This window comes from Bidens hawaiensis, unplaced genomic scaffold, assembly GCF_021521415.1.
Source record: "Bidens hawaiensis isolate Kalapana, Puna unplaced genomic scaffold, B.hawaiensis_p1.1 tig00020130_1, whole genome shotgun sequence".
Classification (NCBI taxonomy): domain Eukaryota; kingdom Viridiplantae; phylum Streptophyta; class Magnoliopsida; order Asterales; family Asteraceae; genus Bidens; species Bidens hawaiensis.
Genome location: NW_027493064.1, coordinates 115,775 through 136,530, shown reverse-complemented (window position 1 = coordinate 136,530; position 20,756 = coordinate 115,775).

Below are 20,756 nucleotides of genomic sequence, written 5' to 3'. Positions count from 1 at the left end.
TTTAGAAAATTCAAACCATAATCCAGCATTTGGTTCTGAATCCAGAGGACATGGGCACAACAGGCAGATGTAACAATCTACTCAGCTTCAGCAGTTGAGATAGACCCTGTAGTCTGTTTCTTGCATTGCCAAGACACCAATCTGTCACCAATAAATTGACAACCACCAGAAGTGGACTTTTTGCTCATATTGCACCCATCATAGTCACTGTCTGTATAGGTAACTAGATCAAATGACTGGTTCTATGGGTACCAAATTCCTAGATCAAGTCTTCCTTTCAAATATCTAAAGATCCTCTTGACATCATTCATATGAGAGACCTTAGGACTTGATTGGAATCTAGCACAAACACACACAACAAACATGATATCTTGTCTTGAAGCAGTTAGATACATCAGAGATCCAATTTTTGTTGTGTATTCGTGTTCATCTACTGGCTCCCCCTTTTCATCTACAATCATTTTCTCATGTGTTTCCACAGGAGTTGAAGTAGTTTTTAGGTCATGACACTTGATATTGTCCAATATCTCCTGCACATATTTAGACTGGTAAATGAAGATACCATCAGCTTTTTGTTGAACTTGCAATCCAAGAAAGAAGTTCTCCTATAGAGCTCATGCTATACTTGGACTTCATTACCTCTTCAAACTCCATACACATTTGTTCATTGGTTGAAACAAAAATTATATCATCAATATAGACTTGTAACTGCAGCAAATCTCTTCCTCTTTTCTTATAGAAGAGGGTCTTGTCAATTGCTCCTCTATGGAAACCATTAGCAAGCAGATGATTTGAAAACTCATCATACCAAGCTCTTGGAGCTTGATGTAATCCATACAAAGCTTTTTTAAACTTATACAGTCTGTTAGGATAATCAGGGTCCTCAAATCCTGGTGGCTGAGTTACATACACCTCCTCCTCTATTTTTCCATTCAAAAATACAAATTTGACATTCAATTGGAATACCCTTATATTCTTTGAGGCAGCATAAGCAAAGAAAATACTTTTAGCTTCAAGTCTTGCAACTGGTGCAAAGACTTCCTCAAAGTCAATCCCTTCTTCTTGTAGGCATCCCAATGCAACAAGTATTGCTTTGTTCTTATTTACTATCCTCCTTTCATCTCGTTTATTCCTGAAAGACCATTTGGTTCCAATGGTATATCTGTTTCTTGGCTTATCAACAAGTTCCCACACCTGCAAATCTCTAATTGAGCCAACTCCTCTTGCATAGTTCTACCCAACTATTGTCTTTTAATTCTTGAAAAATGTTCTTGGGTTATTTTTGGGATAGAAAGCAGGAGTACAAACAAATGTTTGCAGATTCAGAAGCACTTCTTGTTACTCTTTCATAGATATTTCCAATGATGTTCTCAGGTGGATAATTCTTTTCAACATAAGAGGTTTGAATAATCATATTAGTAGATATAGAAGATTCAAGATTTGTGTCATTGAGATAAGGTTCATCAATGATCAAATCAGTTGTTGCATCATGAAATTCAGGTGCTTCTTCATTGTTTTGTGAAGTAGAAGCATCATTGTTTCCCATATTCAATCTTTGAAACAAATGTTCAAATATTTCTTCTCTTCTAGCTTGAGTCTGAACTTCATTTTGCTTACTAGGATCATTCTCATTCAAGACATCATCACTTTGGTTCTCTTGATTGTCTTGGTTACTCATTTCTTGATCTTGTTCTTGATTGGGACCTTGGTCTTGTTCTTGAACTTGAACAGGAGATGGATAATTTTGAGCAAGTGAGGGATCCTCTATGAATCTGTATTCAGGACTTTTTCCAGCAACCTTGGACCACAACTTGTCCAAATCAATTTTCTTTGTAGATTCTGCCATATGCACACTGGTTTTGTAATAAGTTTCATCAAAGTCCTCAAGATAAATCTTGAAGGACTTGATCAAATTTTCAAGATCAAATAGCCATGCTGCCCCATCCACAGTATTGAACAGACTTTCATTAAAAACAACATCAGAAGATTCAATTACACTCAAATGGTCTTTTACATAGACTCTGTAAGCTTTAGAGTGTGTTTGGTATCCAACAAAGAAACAATCCAAATATTTGTACTGAAACTTGTTGAGATAATATTTTGTGTTTAACAGTGAACATTTGCTGCCAAAGGGTTTGAGAAACTTGATTGTAGGTCTTTCTTTTAAACAAAATCTCATATGGAGTTTTGTCTTGACTTTTGTTGAGAATGACCCTATTCTGAACATAGCATGCAGTGTTAATAGGTTCTAACCAAAAGGTAATGGGCAAGAAAGCATCTGCTAACATGGCCCTTGGAGCTTCAATAAGTGTTCTGTTTCTTCTTTCTGCAACCCCATTTTGTTCAGGAGTTCTAGGAGCAGAGAATTGTTGAATAATTCCTTTTGCATTGCAAAATTCTTCCATTACCCCATTCTTGAACTCAGTCCCATTGTCACTTCTCATAATCTTTACCCTTGCGTCCAACTGATTCTGAACCCTTGTTACACAACCCTTAATCAACTTAGCAGCATCATATTTGGTAGTTAGAAAATAAAACCAAGTAATCTTGAAAAATCATCAATAATCACCAAACAATATCTCTTTTTACCAATGCTTGGCACACTCATAGGACCAAAAAGATCCATATAAAGCATTTCAAGCACTTGATCAATTGAGTTTATGAGCTTTGTTTTGTGAGTTGACTTGGGTTGCTTACCCTATGGACAAGAAATGCATTTGTTATCAAGTTTGAACTCTCTTATAGGTTGACCAATTACATGCTCACCCTTCACATGTTTGTTCATGTTCTTTAAGTTTACACGACAAAGCTTCCTATTCTACAATTCGAATTTAATTTCAGTGACCTTGGATACAAAACATGTACCTCCTCTGAAAACAAAATCTTTCATATTCAGTTCATACAAGTTGTCATTCCTTGGAGCGATCATCATAATAATATCAAGAGGGATTACAAACTCATGTTTGAGGATGAAACAGTGTAAATCATCAACACCAACCTTATAACCTTTATCACACATTTGAGAAATGCTCAAAAGGTTATATTGTAATCCTTCCATATAAAGCACATTGTCAAATGACACTTTTCCATTTGTTATTATTCTTTGCCAACAATTTTTCCTCCATTCTCATCACTCCCAAATGCATCTGGGCCTTCAAACTTCACCTCATAGTTCACCAGTGACATCTGATCACATGTCATGTTCCAGGAACATCCACTGTCCATATACCAAACTTCATTGACTGGTGTGGACTGTCCATGTGTTGAAGAAGAGGATCCAGCTTCACCTAAAGTTCGAGCCATCAATGCCACATTTGCCTTGCTCATGTCATCTTCATGATTTCTCTAGTCAAATTCACCATCTTTATGGTTAGCAGCTAGTGCAACGTTTCAATGATTTCTTGGCTGAATGGTGTTGTAACTGTTGGTGTAGTTGGGAACATGTGGAGGGTTTTGATTGGTATTTCTTTGGTTTGTGGTACCACCAATTGATTATTCTGTTAGGGCTGTTGGTAGTTGTTGGTGAAGTTGGGCTGATTGTTGAAGTTGTAATTGAATGTTCTTGACTGCCCTTGTTGGTACTGGTTTTGGAATTGGTTCTGATTTCATGGAAGAAACTGCTGACATTGATTATGTTTTACATACGTTATTAGTATAATTATTAAGATTTATGGTTTGATTATGCTTGATTTTACAAAGTTGAATGTTTACTTGTAGGTTTTGAAAGTTGATGGAAAAAGAGTGAAATTTGAAGAGTTTAGGCGCATAATTGGTCAACTTTTAATACTACAACTCAAGGCCCGACCCAAGCCTAAATATTAGAAGCCTATCTTGCATATTTTATTAATTAATAAAAAAAAGAAAAAGGCTTGTGGCGGCCGTGGTGGCTAGAGGACGGCTGCTAGGTATCATAAACACTCATAATCTCAGCTCATAAACTCTAATTAATCATTCATAAACTTTGTTCTTTTGTTCAAGAACCCTAACTAGTTAAACTTGATCTTTTTGTTAGATTGTTTTGCAAGTAATTTGAAGTTTGACTTGTGTTTGATTGTTTTTGATCATTGAATGAGTTTAATTATGTTTTGGTTGAGTTATGTGATGTTTATGTTAACTATATGCAGCTGTCTAAAATCAATGAGTGGCTAAATTAATTAGTTCTACCTAGGTTAGATGATTATTGTTAGGTTTTAGTAAGTAGTTTGGATTGTTGATGATCATGACTTGATTTGTTAATGTAATGTTTGGTTTAACATTGAATTAGGTTGTGTTTAGTGGCTGTGTTTTGATTAATAATACTCAATTACCTCTTGCTTTGATTGATTGAATCGTTTTTAGTTGATTTTAGCTTGTTTGAACTCTTTACTTTGTGTTTAGAGATTGTTTGCGGGGTGTACAACCGTAGGGTTAACTTGGGTATATTAATTAGTTAAAATAAGTGGGTAGACACCTTCTTTGAGACCGAGAGGTGATAGGAAGTAAACTCGTCTCATAGCTTTTATTTGTTAGAATTAGGTTCGCGCGAGAGCGGGTTCGGTTCTTGTCGGGTTTGAGTTTGTGAGCGATTAGTTGACCTAGTTTAAGTTAAAATAAATTGTTCCTCTATCCTTGGTTGCGTAGTATTCGTCTCCATTAGGTAGTGTGTCAGTTAGACCGAGAGGAGAGTCGGCATTAGAACACGTTAACAATTTGTCACCCTGTTTGTTCTTAAAATCAACTAAGTGTTGGTTAGGGTTTGTTAATGAGACCGAGAGGTAATCTAGCTTTCATGACTGAACCTTAGTTGTGTCAACCTTAGGAACCGATGTCGTGAGATTCTACAATCCGAAGGCGTTCGCGAAGGCTATGACGATGAGGAGCGGTGCAGGGGCACGTAGTCAGCCCGTGATTCAGGAAGCGACGAGAGGAGTCGTTAACAAACCTGCAGTAGATGTAGAGGAGCAGGTAGACGAGGAGATTCAGTTGGAGTCTCCACCGGCCATGGTGCATCAGAGGCACAACCCCGGAAGTACAGCACAGGCCAAGAACAAACCATTACACAGCACACTACCGAGAGTCTACAAACCTAGACTCCCATACCCTGGGAGAGTTCATAGGGATAAAGACGAGGAACAGAACTCCAAATTTCTTGATCTTCTGAAGCAACTTCATCTTAATATTCCTTTCCTTGAGGCACTTACGCAAATGCCCAAATACGCAAAGTTCCTGAAGGATATTCTTTCAAACAAAGAGAAGTTAGCCGAAGTCTCCTCCATTCCTCTGAGTGCTGATTGCTCTGCAGTCTTGCAGAAAAGTTACCAAAAAAGATGTCCAATCCAGGGAGTTTCACGAGTTTCACGATTCCCTGCATCTTCAGTGGTAATACAGTCGTCCATGGGCTGGCAGATCTTGGTGCCAATATTAATCTCATGCCGTATTCCGTGTATCGCAAGTTGGGTCTAGGCGAACCGAGGCCTACCCGTATGAGTATCCAGCTTGCTGATCGTTCTGTGAAATACCCCCGAGGGGCGGTCGAGAACATGCTTGTTCGTGTCGACAAGTTAATCTTCCTGGTGGACTTTGTCATCCTGGACATGAACGATGACGATAGTGTCCCACTTATCATGGGCCGACCATTCCTTGCCACTGCACAGGCGTTGATCGACGTCTGCAAGGGTAAATTAATCTTAAGAGTTGGGGATGAGAACGTCACCTTTGACGTTCACAGTCACTGAAACACCCCAAGTCTACTGACGACTCCTTATACTTCATTGATACCATCATGGAGCATGTCGGGGAGTTTCTCAGCGAAATCTGTGGAGGAACTGCCTTCGACACCAGATTCTCGAAAGGGAGATTCCGCAGATTGAAATGGTTGCCGTAACCAATTAGTCCTTAAATGACGACACCGAGTCGCTTACCCCTGAATCTGGCGTGTCTACTGAGATAGTACGAGACGATCCAATGGACCGAACTTCGGTCGAGAGTCCTCCTTCTTCCTTAGAGCTAAAGGATTTACCTTCCCACCTTGAGTATGCATTTCTACATAAGGAGAGGAAGCTGCTTGTTATCATTGCATCTACTTTGATGGAGGTCGAGAAGGAGAAGTTGTTGAGGGTGCTACGAGAGCACAAAGAGGCTATTGCTTGGAAGATTATCGACATCAAGGGTATTAACCCTTCGTTTTGCACTCATAAAATCCTCATGGAGGAAAATTTCAAAACTGTCGTTCAGCCGCAACGGCGGCTTAATCAGAAAATGCAAGAGGTCGTAAAGAAAGAGATCATTAAACTCCTTGATGCGGGGATCATTTTCCCCATTTCTGATAGTTCTTGGGTGAGTCCAGTCCAGGTGGTTCCTAAAAAGGGTGGCATGACTGTCGTCACCAACGAGAGGAACGAGCTTATTCCCACTAGGATTGTGACGGGATGACGAGTCTGCATCGACTATCGCAGATTAAATGATGCCACAAGGAAGGACCATTTTCCTTTACCCTTCATTGATCAGATGTTAGAGCGTTTAGCAGGTCAGCAGTACTACTGCTTCCTAGATGGTTTCTCTGGGTGTTTCCAGGTCCATATAGCTCCCGACGACCAGGAGAAAACCACTTTCACTTGCCCGTACGGAACATTTGCATATAAACGTATATCGTTCGGACTTTGTAACGCTCCGGTCATATTCCAGAGGTGTATGGTGGCCATCTTCCATGATATGATCGAGGACTCCATGGAGGTGTTCAAGGACGATTTTTCCGTATTTGGGAGTTCCTTCGATCATTGTTTGTCAAATCTTGAGAGGATGATGTCCCGCTGTGTCGACACCAACCTAGAACTTAACTGGGAGAAGTGTCATTTCATGGTTCGCGAGGGCATTGTTCTTGGTCATCGGATCTCAAGTGCGGGGGTAGAGGTTGAACGAGAAAAGGTCGAGACCATTTCTAATCTTCCCCCGCCTACTTCTGTGAGATCCATTCGTAGCTTTCTAGGTCATGCCGGGTTCTACCGCTGGTTCATCAAAGATTTTTCTAAGATAACGAGACCCATGAATAAACTTTTGGAGAAGGATGCTCCATTTTTTTTTCTGAGCAGTGTATCGAGGCGTTTGATCTCCTAAAAGACAAACTCGTTAACGCCCCGATCATGGTCGGTCCCGACTGGTCGTTACCATTCGAGTTGATGTGTGACGCGAGCGACTTCCCAGTCGTAGTAGTTCTTGGACAACGGAAGGATAAACATTTCCATACGATCTACTATGCTACTCGGACCTTAAATGGCACACAAGAAAGCTATACCACCACTGAAAAAGAGCTCTTAGCTGTGGTTTTCGCTTTCGATAAATTTAGGTCCTATCTGGTCCTGTCCAAGATGATTGTTAATACGGATCATGCAGTTATTCCATAACTCTTCAGCAAGCAGGATGCTAAGCCTCGTCTTATCTGATGGATCCTGTTGCTTCAAGAGTTCGATATAGAGATCTGTGATAAAAAGGGGGCCGAGAATGTGGCGGCCGATCATCTTTCACGTCTTGAAGGAGTTGATTTAGGAAATTCGGGGATCAGGATCGACGATCGTTTTCCGACGGCGAGTCTGATGTTTGTTACGGCGCAAGAGGAAGGTTTTCCATGGTTTGTTGATTTCGCGAATTATCTCGCTGACGGGTACCTCCCGAAGATGCCTACCAGCAAAAGAATAAATTATTTGCTGACATCAAATTTTACCTTTGGGATGACCCGTATCTTTTCCGCATCAGTGTTGATCAGCTTATTAGGAGGATTGTGGATGTCAAGTGAGGATGGCAAATTCTGAGCCACTGTCATGTGAGACCGACAGGAGGTCACCACGGTGTGAGTTCTACGGGGAAGAAAGTCTTTGATTCTGGTTTTTTACTGGTCGTCTATCTTTAAGGATGCTCATATGTTCGTTAAGAGTTGTGATCGTTGCTAGCGTGTCGGCAACATTTCTTCACGAAACGAAATGACCCAGAATGCCATTCAAGTTTGTGAGGTTTTTGATAGTTGGGTATTGATTTCATGGGACCGTTTCCATCTTCGCGTGGAAACAAGTACATACTCGTGGCCGTCGATTACGTGTCTAAGTGGGTTGAGGCCAAAGCTCTACCCACCAATGATGCCCGAGTGGTAGTCCGTTTTCTAAAAAGTATATTTGCTCATTTTGGAGTCCCAAAAGCCTTGATCAGTGATCGAGGTACTCACTTTTGCAACTCGCAGATGGATAAGGCGTTGCGGCGTTATGGGGTCACCTATCGGCTTGCGACCGCCTACCACCCACAGACTAGTGGGCAAGTAGAAGTGAGTAATCGGGGAATTAAACGTATTCTCGAGAAAACGGTTGGTTCAAATCGTCGGGATTGGTCTGACAAATTAGATGACGCTCTGTGGGCCTTCCGTACAGCCTACAAGACTCCGACTGGTTCCACACCATTTCGGATGATTTTATGGGAAGGCCTGTCATCTTCCTGTTGAATTGGAACACCGTGTTTCATGGGCCCTTCGAAGGGTTAATCTTGATTTATCCGCCATAGAGGGTAATCGTTTCCATCAATTACACGAGTTAGAGGAGCTCCGGGATCACGCATATGCACAATCATTTAGGTATAAGGAGCATACGAAGGAACTGCATGATAGAAAGTTGAAGGGTAATAAGCAGTTCAAGTGTGGGGATAAGGTCTTACTATATAATTCCCGGTTGAGGTTATTCCCGGGAAAGTTGAATTCCCGATGCCCGGGACCGTTCACGGTCACTGAAGTTTTCCCGTATGGCACCATTGAGATACAAGATCAAAGCGGAAGTTTAAGGTAAACGGTCATAGATTGAAGCACTACATAGGCGAGCTGATAACTGATCAGGCATTCGAGGTGTTCTACCTTGACTCATTCACCGAGGAGTAGACATGATGGATGCATCACTCGGAAGACAGCCCGAGTTGTAGAGTTTGTATTATGATTCCCTTTATTATTTGTTTTTTTTTTGTCTTATTTTTGTTATTTATAAAAACATAAAAATACAAAAAAATTAAAATATTTAATAAAAATCAAAAAAAGTAAAAAATCAAAAACACAAAAATATGTTTATTTCTTATGTTTTTGTTTTCCGTTTTGTACGCCGCTACTTGCGAGCGAGTTTGAGTTATTGCATGTATTATTATGCGTATGGTAGCTCTGATGGCGTTTTGGAACTGGTTCACCCGAGGTTGTGGCCACGAATGAAATGCTATTCGGTCGTTCGATTCATACACAGCTGAGGAAGAGTCTGCATCTAAACCAGGGGAGTAACCCTTTCTCTGTTTTATTTTCTGCTATTTTAAGTTTTACTTTTTGCTTTAAGTCTTAAGTTTATTTTTCAGTTTTTATTTTATTTTATTTTATTTCTTTTCCTTGTTCTCATCCAAGACGATTTCGTTCTAAGTGTGGGGATGGGAATTTATTTTACTTAGTTGTTAATTTTTTTTTAAATAAAAGTTTTCACTTGTTTTTTGTTTTTTTTTCTTTTCGTTTTCGTACGTTGTTTATGTTGAAAAAAAATGTCCCTTTTTTTTAGTTTCTTTTGCATTAAAGTGGGAGATGATGATATTTATTGGAAATCGGTTTTTCAAACTACTAATAATATGAGATAAATAAAAGAAAACACACTTAACTTGGGATGTGTCGGTAGGCTCAGCCTTAAAAATGTAAGGTCAAATTTGATAAAATGGTTAAAACGGAAATCTTTTGTGGGTAAAGCATTTTGTCAGTGGAAAATAAGAAATGAAAGGTCGGGCCATACTCAAGCCTCAAATTTTAGTAGAAAAAGTGGAAGTAGCATGAGTTTTAAAAATTTGAATACGTTATCATATGATGCTTGGGTAGGTTTAACGTTAGAGTATGCCGTGTAGCCGGTGATATAAATCTTAAACTGCTAGTTTAATGTTTTACACCTCATTGGCGTATGGTTTTATAACCTTAAATCCTGTATTGATGGGATGCTTCGGGTCCGGAGACCATGGGTCTGTATGCAATCTATTCATCTGGGTATTCACAATTTCCAAGTGGGGTTGTGGATATTTAAAATAAAGCCATAGAGCAAACCCTTATAAGTCTATAAACATGATCACAAAAGTACAAAAGTACAAATATACTACAGACTTGATCATCCACGCTGTTAGCCATGTGGGGTCCCCTTGCTCGCGTCTCATTACCATTCAGAAACGGACCACAAGGGACACGCTACATGTAAGCCCTACAGATGAAATTTTACATACTCACCTATGGTGATGGTTTCGGGGTATTGCTTGATAACGGGGGTATGTCATGTTGTGGGGAACACTAGCTATTAATTAATTGATGCCTAAGCTTAGGTGGATAAACAATACCCTTGATCGTCTTAACTATTCATAAAAAAATTAGAGCAACAAAAGTTTTAAATCTGCTAACTTTGAGGTTTAAGTCAAGTTGGGGTGGTCTGGTCCGGTAAAAGCTGAAAATAAGCGGGTCTTAATTGTCTAAACCACTGAGTAATATTATTGTCGGATCTTATTTGTCCCGGTAAAGATTAAGGAATGGGTTTAAGTGGACAACAATATCGGTGATCGCGGTTTTTGCGTTCTTCTAAGCTTTAAAAAATTAACCTATATGTTTTTAGGACTGTATTTTCCAATTTTGATCCAACTGCATTGGACTTTTTCAGGGACGAAAAAGACTTAAGTGTGGGGATGTTTGATGTGTTGTAAAACACAATTACTTTCTTTATCATTTTATCATGTTTTACATACTTTATTAGTATAATTATTAAGATTTATGGTTTGATTATGCTTGATTTTAAAAATTTGAATGTTTACTTGTAGGTTTTGAAAGTTGATGGAAAAAGAGTGGAATTTGAAGAGTTTAGGTGCTTAATTGGTCAACTTTTAATACTAGAAATCAAGGCCCGACCCAAGCCTAAAATTAGAAGCCTATCTTGCATATTATATTAATTAATAAAAAAAAGATAAAACCCCTAACCTGGCCACAACTTGCGATCGGCAGCAGCAAAGGGAGAAAGAAAAAAAGGCTTGTGGCGGCTGTGGTGGCTAGAGGATGGCTAGAAAAGGAGGAAGAACACCGAGGAGGTTTGTACACAGATGCTAGGCATCATAAACACTCATAATCTCAGCTCATAAAACCTTAGTAATCATTCATAAACTTTGTTCTTTTGTTCAAGAACCCTAACTAGTTAAACTTGATCTTTTTGTTAGATTGTTTTGCAAGTAATTTGAAGTTTGACTTGTGTTTCATTGTTTTTGATCATTAAATGAGTTTAATTATGTTTTGGTTGAGTTATGTGACGTTTATCTTAACTATATGCTGTTGTCCAAAATCAATGACTGGCTAAAGTAATTAGTTCTACCTAGGTTAGATGATTATTGTTAGCTTTTAGTAAGTAGTTTGGATTGTTGATGATCATGACTTGATTTGTTAATGTAATGTTTGGTTTAACATTGAATTAGGTTGTGTTTAGTGGCTGTTTTTTGATTAATAATACGCAATTACCTCTTGCTTTGATTGATTGAATCGGTTTTAGTTGATTTTAGCTTGTTTGAACTCTTTACTTTGTGTTTAGAGATTGTTTGCGGGGTGTACAACCATAGGGTTAATTTGGGTATATTAATTAGTTAAAATCAGCGGGTAGACACCTTCCTTGAGACCGAGAGGTGATAGGAAGTAAACTCGTCTCATAGCTTTTACTTGTTAAGATTAGGATCGCGCGAGAGCGGGTTCGGTTCTTATCGGGTTTGGGTTTGTGAGCGATTAGTTGACCTAGTTTAAGTTAAAATAAATTGTTGCTCTATCCTTGGTTGCATAGTAATATTCTACATTAGGGTAGTGTGTCGGTGAGACCGAGAGGAGAGTCGGCATTAGAACACGTTAACAATTTGTCACCCGGTTTGTTCTTAAAATCAACTAAGTGTAGGTTAGGGTTTGTTAGTGAGACCGAGAGGTAATCTAGGTTTCTTGAGTGAACCTTAGTTGTGTCAAACTTAGGAACCGGTTTCGTGAGATTCTACAATCCATTAGCTTACTATACCTTCAATAGGATTCTTACCTAGGTGGACGTTTTTCCCATTGATAAATCGTATTTTCACACTTTCGTCTAGTTTTCTTAATTTTAGTCTTTTAAGTTAATTTAAGTTAGGTTAAGTAGTTAATAATTAAAAAACATTTAAAATATATTATTCTTAGGTGAGTCTTGGTTAAGGTTAAGTATTAAGTACGTTTTCACGTGTCCTTGTGTTCGACACTCGGACTTCCTTAGTGCTATACTAACGGTGATCGGTACACTTGCCGGTTTTGTATGGCTTCTTAAGGGGTTTCATTTAATAAATTTAAAGCTTAGTTGTGAGAGCATCGTTATACACACATCAAGTTTTTGGCGCCGTTGCCGGGGGACACGGTTAGAGGCGTATTAAGAACGACTCGAGTTAGGACTTGCCTTGTTTACTACTTGTTTTTCTTACTTGTTTTGTTTGTTAGTTTAAAATAGTTTAGCTAATTTTCATTTAATTTGTTTATTTTAATAGTTGTATGTGACGTACTCGATCTCTAGGACCACCAGAAACCGAAGGATTTTCCGAACAAGAGAGAGAGCTTTGTGAGAGACGTCGTACAAACCCGTCTTTCAGTTCATCTACGTCCGTCGGTAATACATTCTCTTCTCCTACTTTTTCTGAACCCGTCATTAGGGATAGGATTATGGGAGACGCGAATCCACCACCGAGGAGGACGGTTGCAGACCGGGCCCGTCCGGTCGATGCTGGCGCGAGATCCAACATTGCTCCACCACCTATCAGAGTTCTTACAACTTGGCAGATTCCATCCAATATTCTAAACACGATTGCTCATTCTGCTCAATTTCACGGGTTTCTCCATGGGAACCCACATTCTCATCTCACTCGCATTACACGAATTTGCGACACGTTTAATCTTGTCGGCGTATCCGAAGACGCCATCAAACTCCGAATCTTTCCTTTCTCACTCGTTGATCATGCGAGTCTGTGGCTTGAGTCCCTCCACAGGGATCCATTGCTACTTGGGCTGCCATGCAGACCCAATTTCTCGAAAAATACGATCCTCCGGCTAAGGCCACTCGTTTGCGCAACCAGATCCATTCTTTCCATTTGGAGGAAACAGAGAGCTTCTACGAGGCGTGGAAAGGTTCAAAAATATACTTGCTTTATGTCCGAACCACAGCCTACAAGACTGGGCGGTTTTTTAGAAGTTCTACAACGGAGTGACGTACGCGACTCGGAGTATGCTCGACACGGCTTCGGGAGGTAACCTATTGACTACAAAGGATACGGATGAGTGCATTGCCTTGTTTAACGGTTTAGCCATGAGTGGATACCAGCGACCACCAGCTAAGAGAAGCAAAACCGTCGACTCCTTATCACGCAGCATGCATTCGGTCGACACGAGCACCGCACTTGCAGCACAGGTTGAGGCGTTGGAAAAGATCGTGAAGGACCTGTAGGTGAAAAGTAAGTTATGCGAGATCTGTAGAGGGGGACATGATACCGTTCAGTTCCGCGTAGGTTTCCAAGAGGAGGCAGTCGACTTATTTAATAATCCAAACCGAAATCAAAACTCTTTCAATTCTTATAATTCGGGGTGGAGAGGTAACCAAAATTCCAACTGGAGGAACGGAAATCAGTCCGACTTCTAGCAACGTTAGAGCCTATTCCAGGATTCCGGTGAGGGAACGAGTAGTGCGGAGAAGAAGCTCACATTAGAGGAGAAGATGGCACAGCAGACACAGATGATGTCGCAGCTTATGACTCGAGAGGACTCCCGTCACAAAGAAACTCAAGAGAAATTCCGGGAGCACGAGTCATTCATGAGAAACCAAGGAGCGTCAATTCAAAATCTTTAGCGTCAGATGGGAGAGATAGCAAGTCGTCTAAATGAGAGGTCGCCAGGTACACTTCTAAGTAACACTGAATAACATCCGAAGGCGTTCGCGAAGGCTATGACGATGAGGAGCGGTGCAGGGGCACGTAGTCAGCCCGTGATTCAGGAAGCGACGAGAGGAGTCGTTAACAAACCTGCAGTAGATGTAGAGGAGCAGGTAGACGAGGAGATTCAGTTGGAGTCTCCACCGGCCATGGTGCATCAGAGGCACAACCCCGGAAGTACAGCACAGGCCAAGAACAAACCATTACACAGCACACTACCGAGAGTCTACAAACCTAGACTCCCATACCCTGGGAGAGTTCATAGGGATAAAGACGAGGAACAAAACTCCAAATTTCTTGATCTTCTGAAGCAACTTCATCTTAATATTCCTTTCCTTGAGGCACTTACGCAAATGCCCAAATACGCAAAGTTCCTGAAGGATATTCTTTCAAACAAAGAGAAGTTAGCCGAAGTCTCCTCCATTCCTCTGAGTGCTGATTGCTCTGCAGTCTTGCAGAAAAGTTACCAAAAAAGATGTCCAATCCAGGGAGTTTCACGAGTTTCACGATTCCCTGCATCTTCAGTGGTAATACAGTCGTCCATGGGCTGGCAGATCTTGGTGCCAATATTAATCTCATGCCGTATTCCGTGTATCGCAAGTTGGGTCTAGGCGAACCGAGGCCTACCCGTATGAGTATCCAGCATGCTGATCGTTCTGTGAAATACCCCCGAGGGGCGGTCGAGAACATGCTTGTTCGTGTCGACAAGTTAATCTTCCTGGTGGACTTTGTCATCCTGGACATGAACGATGACGATAGTGTCCCACTTATCATGGGCCGACCATTCCTTGCCACTGCACAGGCGTTGATCGACGTCTGCAAGGGTAAATTAATCTTAAGAGTTGGGGATGAGAACGTCACCTTTGACGTTCACAGTCACTGAAACACCCCAAGTCTGCTGACGACTCCTTATACTTCATTGATACCATCATGGAGCATGTCGGGGAGTTTCTCAGCGAAATCTGTGGAGGAACTGCCTCCGACACCAGATTCTCGAAAGGGAGATTCCGCAGATTGAAATGGTTGCCGTAACCAATTAGTCCTTAAATGACGACACCGAGTCGCTTACCCCTGAATCTGGCGTGTCTACTGAGATAGTACGAGACGATCCAATGGACCGAACTTCGGTCGAGAGTCCTCCTTCTTCCTTAGAGCTAAAGGATTTACCTTCCCACCTTGAGTATGCATTTCTACATAAGGAGAGGAAGCTGCTTGTTATCATTGCATCTACTTTGATGGAGGTCGAGAAGGAGAAGTTGTTGAGGGTGCTACGAGAGCACAAAGAGGCTATTGCTTGGAAGATTATCGACATCAAGGGTATTAACCCTTCGTTTTGCACTCATAAAATCCTCATGGAGGAAAATTTCAAAACTGTCGTTCAGCCGCAACGGCGGCTTAATCAGAAAATGCAAGAGGTCGTAAAGAAGGAGATCATTAAACTCCTTGATGCGGGGATCATTTTCCCCATTTCTGATAGTTCTTGGGTGAGTCCAGTCCAGGTGGTTCCTAAAAAGGGTGGCATGACTGTCGTCACCAACGAGAGGAACGAGCTTATTCCCACCAGGATTGTGACGGGATGACGAGTCTGCATCGACTATCGCAGACTAAATGATGCCACAAGGAAGGACCATTTTCCTTTACCCTTCATTGATCAGATGTTAGAGCGTTTAGCAGGTCAGCAGTACTACTGCTTCCTAGATGGTTTCTCTGGGTGTTTCCAGGTCCATATAGCTCCCGACGACCAGGAGAAAACCACTTTCACTTGCCCGTACGGAACATTTGCATATAAACGTATATCGTTCGGACTTTTTAACGCTCCGGTCATATTCCAGAGGTATATGGTGGCCATCTTCCATGATATGATCGAGGACTCCATGGAGGTGTTCAAGGACGATTTTTCCGTATTTGGGAGTTCCTTCGATCATTGTTTGTCAAATCTTGAGAGGATGATGTCCCGCTCTGTCGACACCAACCTAGTCCTTAACTGGGAGAAGTGTCATTTCATGGTTCGCGAGGGCATTGTTCTTGGTCATCGGATCTCAAGTGCGGGGGTAGAGGTTGAACGAGAAAAGGTCGAGACCATTTCTAATCTTCCCCCGCCTACTTCTGTGAGATCCATTCGTAGCTTTCTAGGTCATGCCGGGTTCTACCGCTGGTTCATCAAAGATTTTTCTAAGATAACGAGACCCATGAATAAACTTTTGGAGAAGGATGCTCCATTTTTTTTTCTGAGCAGTGTATCGAGGCGTTTGATCTCCTAAAAGACAAACTCGTTAACGCCCCGATCATGGTCGGTCCCGACTGGTCGTTACCATTCGAGTTGATGTGTGACGCGAGCGACTTCCCAGTCGTAGTAGTTCTTGGACAACGGAAGGATAAACATTTCCATACGATCTACTATGCTACTCGGACCTTAAATGGCACACAAGAAAGCTATACCACCACTGAAAAAGAGCTCTTAGCTGTGGTTTTCGCTTTCGATAAATTTAGGTCCTATCTGGTCCTGTCCAAGATGATTGTTAATACGGATCATGCAGTTATTCCATAACTCTTCAGCAAGCAGGATGCTAAGCCTCGTCTTATCTGATGGATCCTGTTGCTTCAAGAGTTCGATATAGAGATCTGTGATAAAAAGGGGGCCGAGAATGTGGCGGCCGATCATCTTTCACGTCTTGAAGGAGTTGATTTAGGAAATTCGGGGATCAGGATCGAGGATCGTTTTCCGACGGAGAGTCTGATGTTTGTTACGGCGCAAGAGGAAGGTTTTCCATGGTTTGTTGATTTCGCGAATTATCTCGCTGACGGGTACCTCCCGAAGATGCCTACCAGCAAAAGAAGAAATTATTTGCTGACATCAAATTTTACCTTTGGGATGACCCGTATCTTTTCCGCATCAGTGTTGATCAGCTTATTAGGAGGATTGTGGATGTCAAGTGAGGATGGCAAATTCTGAGCCACTGTCATGTGAGACCGACAGGAGGTCACCACGGTGTGAGTTCTACGGGGAAGAAAGTCTTTGATTCTGGTTTTTACTGGTCGTCTATCTTTAAGGATGCTCATATGTTCGTTAAGAGTTGTGATCGTTGCTAGCGTGTCGGCTACATTTCTTCACGAAACGAAATGACCCAGAATGCCATTCAAGTTTGTGAGGTTTTTGATAGTTGGGTATTGATTTCATGGGACCGTTTCCATCTTCGCGTGGAAACAAGTACATACTCGTGGCCGTCGATTACGTGTCTAAGTGGGTTGAGGCCAAAGCTCTACCCACCAATGATGCCCGAGTGGTAGTCCGTTTTCTAAAAAGTATATTTGCTCATTTTGGAGTCCCAAAAGCCTTGATCAGTGATCGAGGTACTCACTTTTGCAACTCGCAGATGGATAAGGCGTTGCGGCGTTATGGGGTCACCTATCGGCTTGCGACCGCCTACCACCCACAGACTAGTGGGCAAGTAGAAGTGAGTAATCGGGGAATTAAACGTATTCTCGAGAAAACGGTTGGTTCAAATCGTCGGGATTGGTCTGACAAATTAGATGACGCTCTGTGGGCCTTCCGTACAGCCTACAAGACTCCGACTGGTTCCACACCATTTCGGATGATTTTATGGGAAGGCCTGTCATCTTCCTGTTGAATTGGAACACCGTGTTTCATGGGCCCTTCGAAGGGTTAATCTTGATTTATCCGCCATAGAGGGTAATCGTTTCCATCAATTACACGAGTTAGAGGAGCTCCGGGATCACGCATATGCACAATCATTTAGGTATAAGGAGCATACGAAGGAACTTCATGATAGAAAGTTGAAGGGTAATAAGCAGTTCAAGTGTGGGGATAAGGTCTTACTATATAATTCCCGGTTGAGGTTATTCCCGGGAAAGTTGAATTCCCGATGCCCGGGACCGTTCACGGTCACTGAAGTTTTCCCGTATGGCACCATTGAGATACAAGATCAAAGCGGAAGTTTAAGGTAAACGGTCATAGATTGAAGCACTACATAGGCGAGCTGATAACTGATCAGGCATTCGAGGTGTTCTACCTTGACTCATTCACCGAGGAGTAGACATGATGGATGCATCACTCGGAAGACAGCCCGAGTTGTAGAGTTTGTATTATGATTCCCTTTATTATTTGTTTTTTTTTGTCTTATTTTTGTTATTTATAAAAACATAAAAATACAAAAAAATTAAAATATTTAATAAAAATCAAAAAAAGTAAAAAATCAAAAACACAAAAATATGTTTATTTCTTATGTTTTTGTTTTCCGTTTTGTACGCCGCTACTTGCGAGCGAGTTTGAGTTATTGCATGTATTATTATGCGTATGGTAGCTCTGATGGCGTTTTGGAACTGGTTCACCCGAGGTTGTGGCCACGAATGAAATGCTATTCGGTCGTTCGATTCATACACAGCTGAGGAAGAGTCTGCATCTAAACCAGGGGAGTAACCCTTTCTCTGTTTTATTTTCTGCTATTTTAAGTTTTACTTTTTGCTTTAAGTCTTAAGTTTATTTTTCAGTTTTTATTTTATTTTATTTTATTTCTTTTCCTTGTTCTCATCCAAGACGATTTCGTTCTAAGTGTGGGGATGGGAATTTATTTTACTTAGTTGTTAATTTTTTTTAAATAAAAGTTTTCACTTGTTTTTTGTTTTTTTTTCTTTTCGTTTTCGTACGTTGTTTATGTTGAAAAAAAATGTCCCTTTTTTTTAGTTTCTTTTGCATTAAAGTGGGAGATGATGATATTTATTGGAAATCGGTTTTTCAAACTACTAATAATATGAGATAAATAAAAGAAAACACACTTAACTTGGGATGTGTCGGTAGGCTCAGCCTTAAAAATGTAAGGTCAAATTTGATAAAATGGTTAAAACGGAAATCTTTTGTGGGTAAAGCATTTTGTCAGTGGAAAATAAGAAATGAAAGGTCGGGCCATACTCAAGCCTCAAATTTTAGTAGAAAAAGTGGAAGTAGCATGAGTTTTAAAAATTTGAATACGTTATCATATGATGCTTGGGTAGGTTTAACGTTAGAGTATGCCGTGTAGCCGGTGATATAAATCTTAAACTGCTAGTTTAATGTTTTACACCTCATTGGCGTATGGTTTTATAACCTTAAATCCTGTATTGATGGGATGCTTCGGGTCCGGAGACCATGGGTCTGTATGCAATCTATTCATCTGGGTATTCACAATTTCCAAGTGGGGTTGTGGATATTTAAAATAAAGCCATAGAGCAAACCCTTATAAGTCTATAAACATGATCACAAAAGTACAAAAGTACAAATATACTACAGACTTGATCATCCACGCTGTTAGCCATGTGGGGTCCCCTTGCTCGCGTCTCATTACCATTCAGAAACGGACCACAAGGGACACGCTACATGTAAGCCCTACAGATGAAATTTTACATACTCACCTATGGTGATGGTTTCGGGGTATTGCTTGATAACGGGGGTATGTCATGTTGTGGGGAACACTAGCTATTAATTAATTGATGCCTAAGCTTAGGTGGATAAACAATACCCTTGATCGTCTTAACTATTCATAAAAAAATAAGAGCAACAAAAGTTTTAAATCTGCTAACTTTGAGGTTTAAGTCAAGTTGGGGTGGTCTGGTCCGGTAAAAGCTGAAAATAAGCGGGTCTTAATTGTCTAAACCACTGAGTAATATTATTGTCGGATCTTATTTGTCCCGGTAAAGATTAAGGAATGGGTTTTAAGTGGACAACAATATCGGTGATCGCGGTTTTTTTCGTTCTTCTAAGCTTTAAAAAATTAACCTATATGTTTTTAGGACTGTATTTTCCGATTTTGATCCAACTGCATTGGACTTTTTCAGGGACGAAAAAGACTTAAGTGTGGGGATGTTTGATGTGTTTTAAAACACAATTACTTTCTTTATCATTTTATCATGTTTTACATACTTTATTAGTATAATTATTAAGATTTATGGTTTGATTATGCTTGATTTTAAAAATTTGAATGTTTACTTGTAGGTTTTGAAAGTTGATGGAAAAAGAGTGGAATTTGAAGAGTTTAGGTGCTTAATTGGTCAACTTTTAATACTAGAAATCAAGGCCCGACCCAAGCCTAAAATTAGAAGCCTATCTTGCATATTATATTAATTAATAAAAAAAAGATAAAACCCCTAACCTGGCCACAACTTGCGATCGGCAGCAGCAAAGGGAGAAAGAAAAAAAGGCTTGTGGCGGCTGTGGTGGCTAGAGGATGGCTAGAAAAGGAGGAAGAACACCGAGGAGGTTTGTACACAGATGCTAGGCATCATAAACACTCATAATCTCAGCTCATAAAACCTTAGTAATCATTCATAAACTTTGTTCTTTTGTTCAAGAACCCTAACTAGTTAAACTTGATCTTTTTGTTAGATTGTTTTGCAAGTAATTTGAAGTTTGACTTGTGTTTCATTGTTTTTGATCATTAAATGAGTTTAATTATGTTTTGGTTGAGTTATGTGACGTTTATCTTAACTATATGCTGTTGTCCAAAATCAATGACTGGCTAAAGTAATTAGTTCTACCTAGGTTAGATGATTATTGTTAGCTTTTAGTAAGTAGTTTGGATTGTTGATGATCATGACTTGATTTGTTAATGTAATGTTTGGTTTAACATTGAATTAGGTTGTGTTTAGTGGCTGTATTTTGATTAATAATACGCAATTACCTCTTGCTTTGATTGATTGAATCGGTTTTAGTTGATTTTAGCTTGTTTGAACTCTTTACTTTGTGTTTAGAGATTGTTTGCGGGGTGTACAACCATAGGGTTAATTTGGGTATATTAATTAGT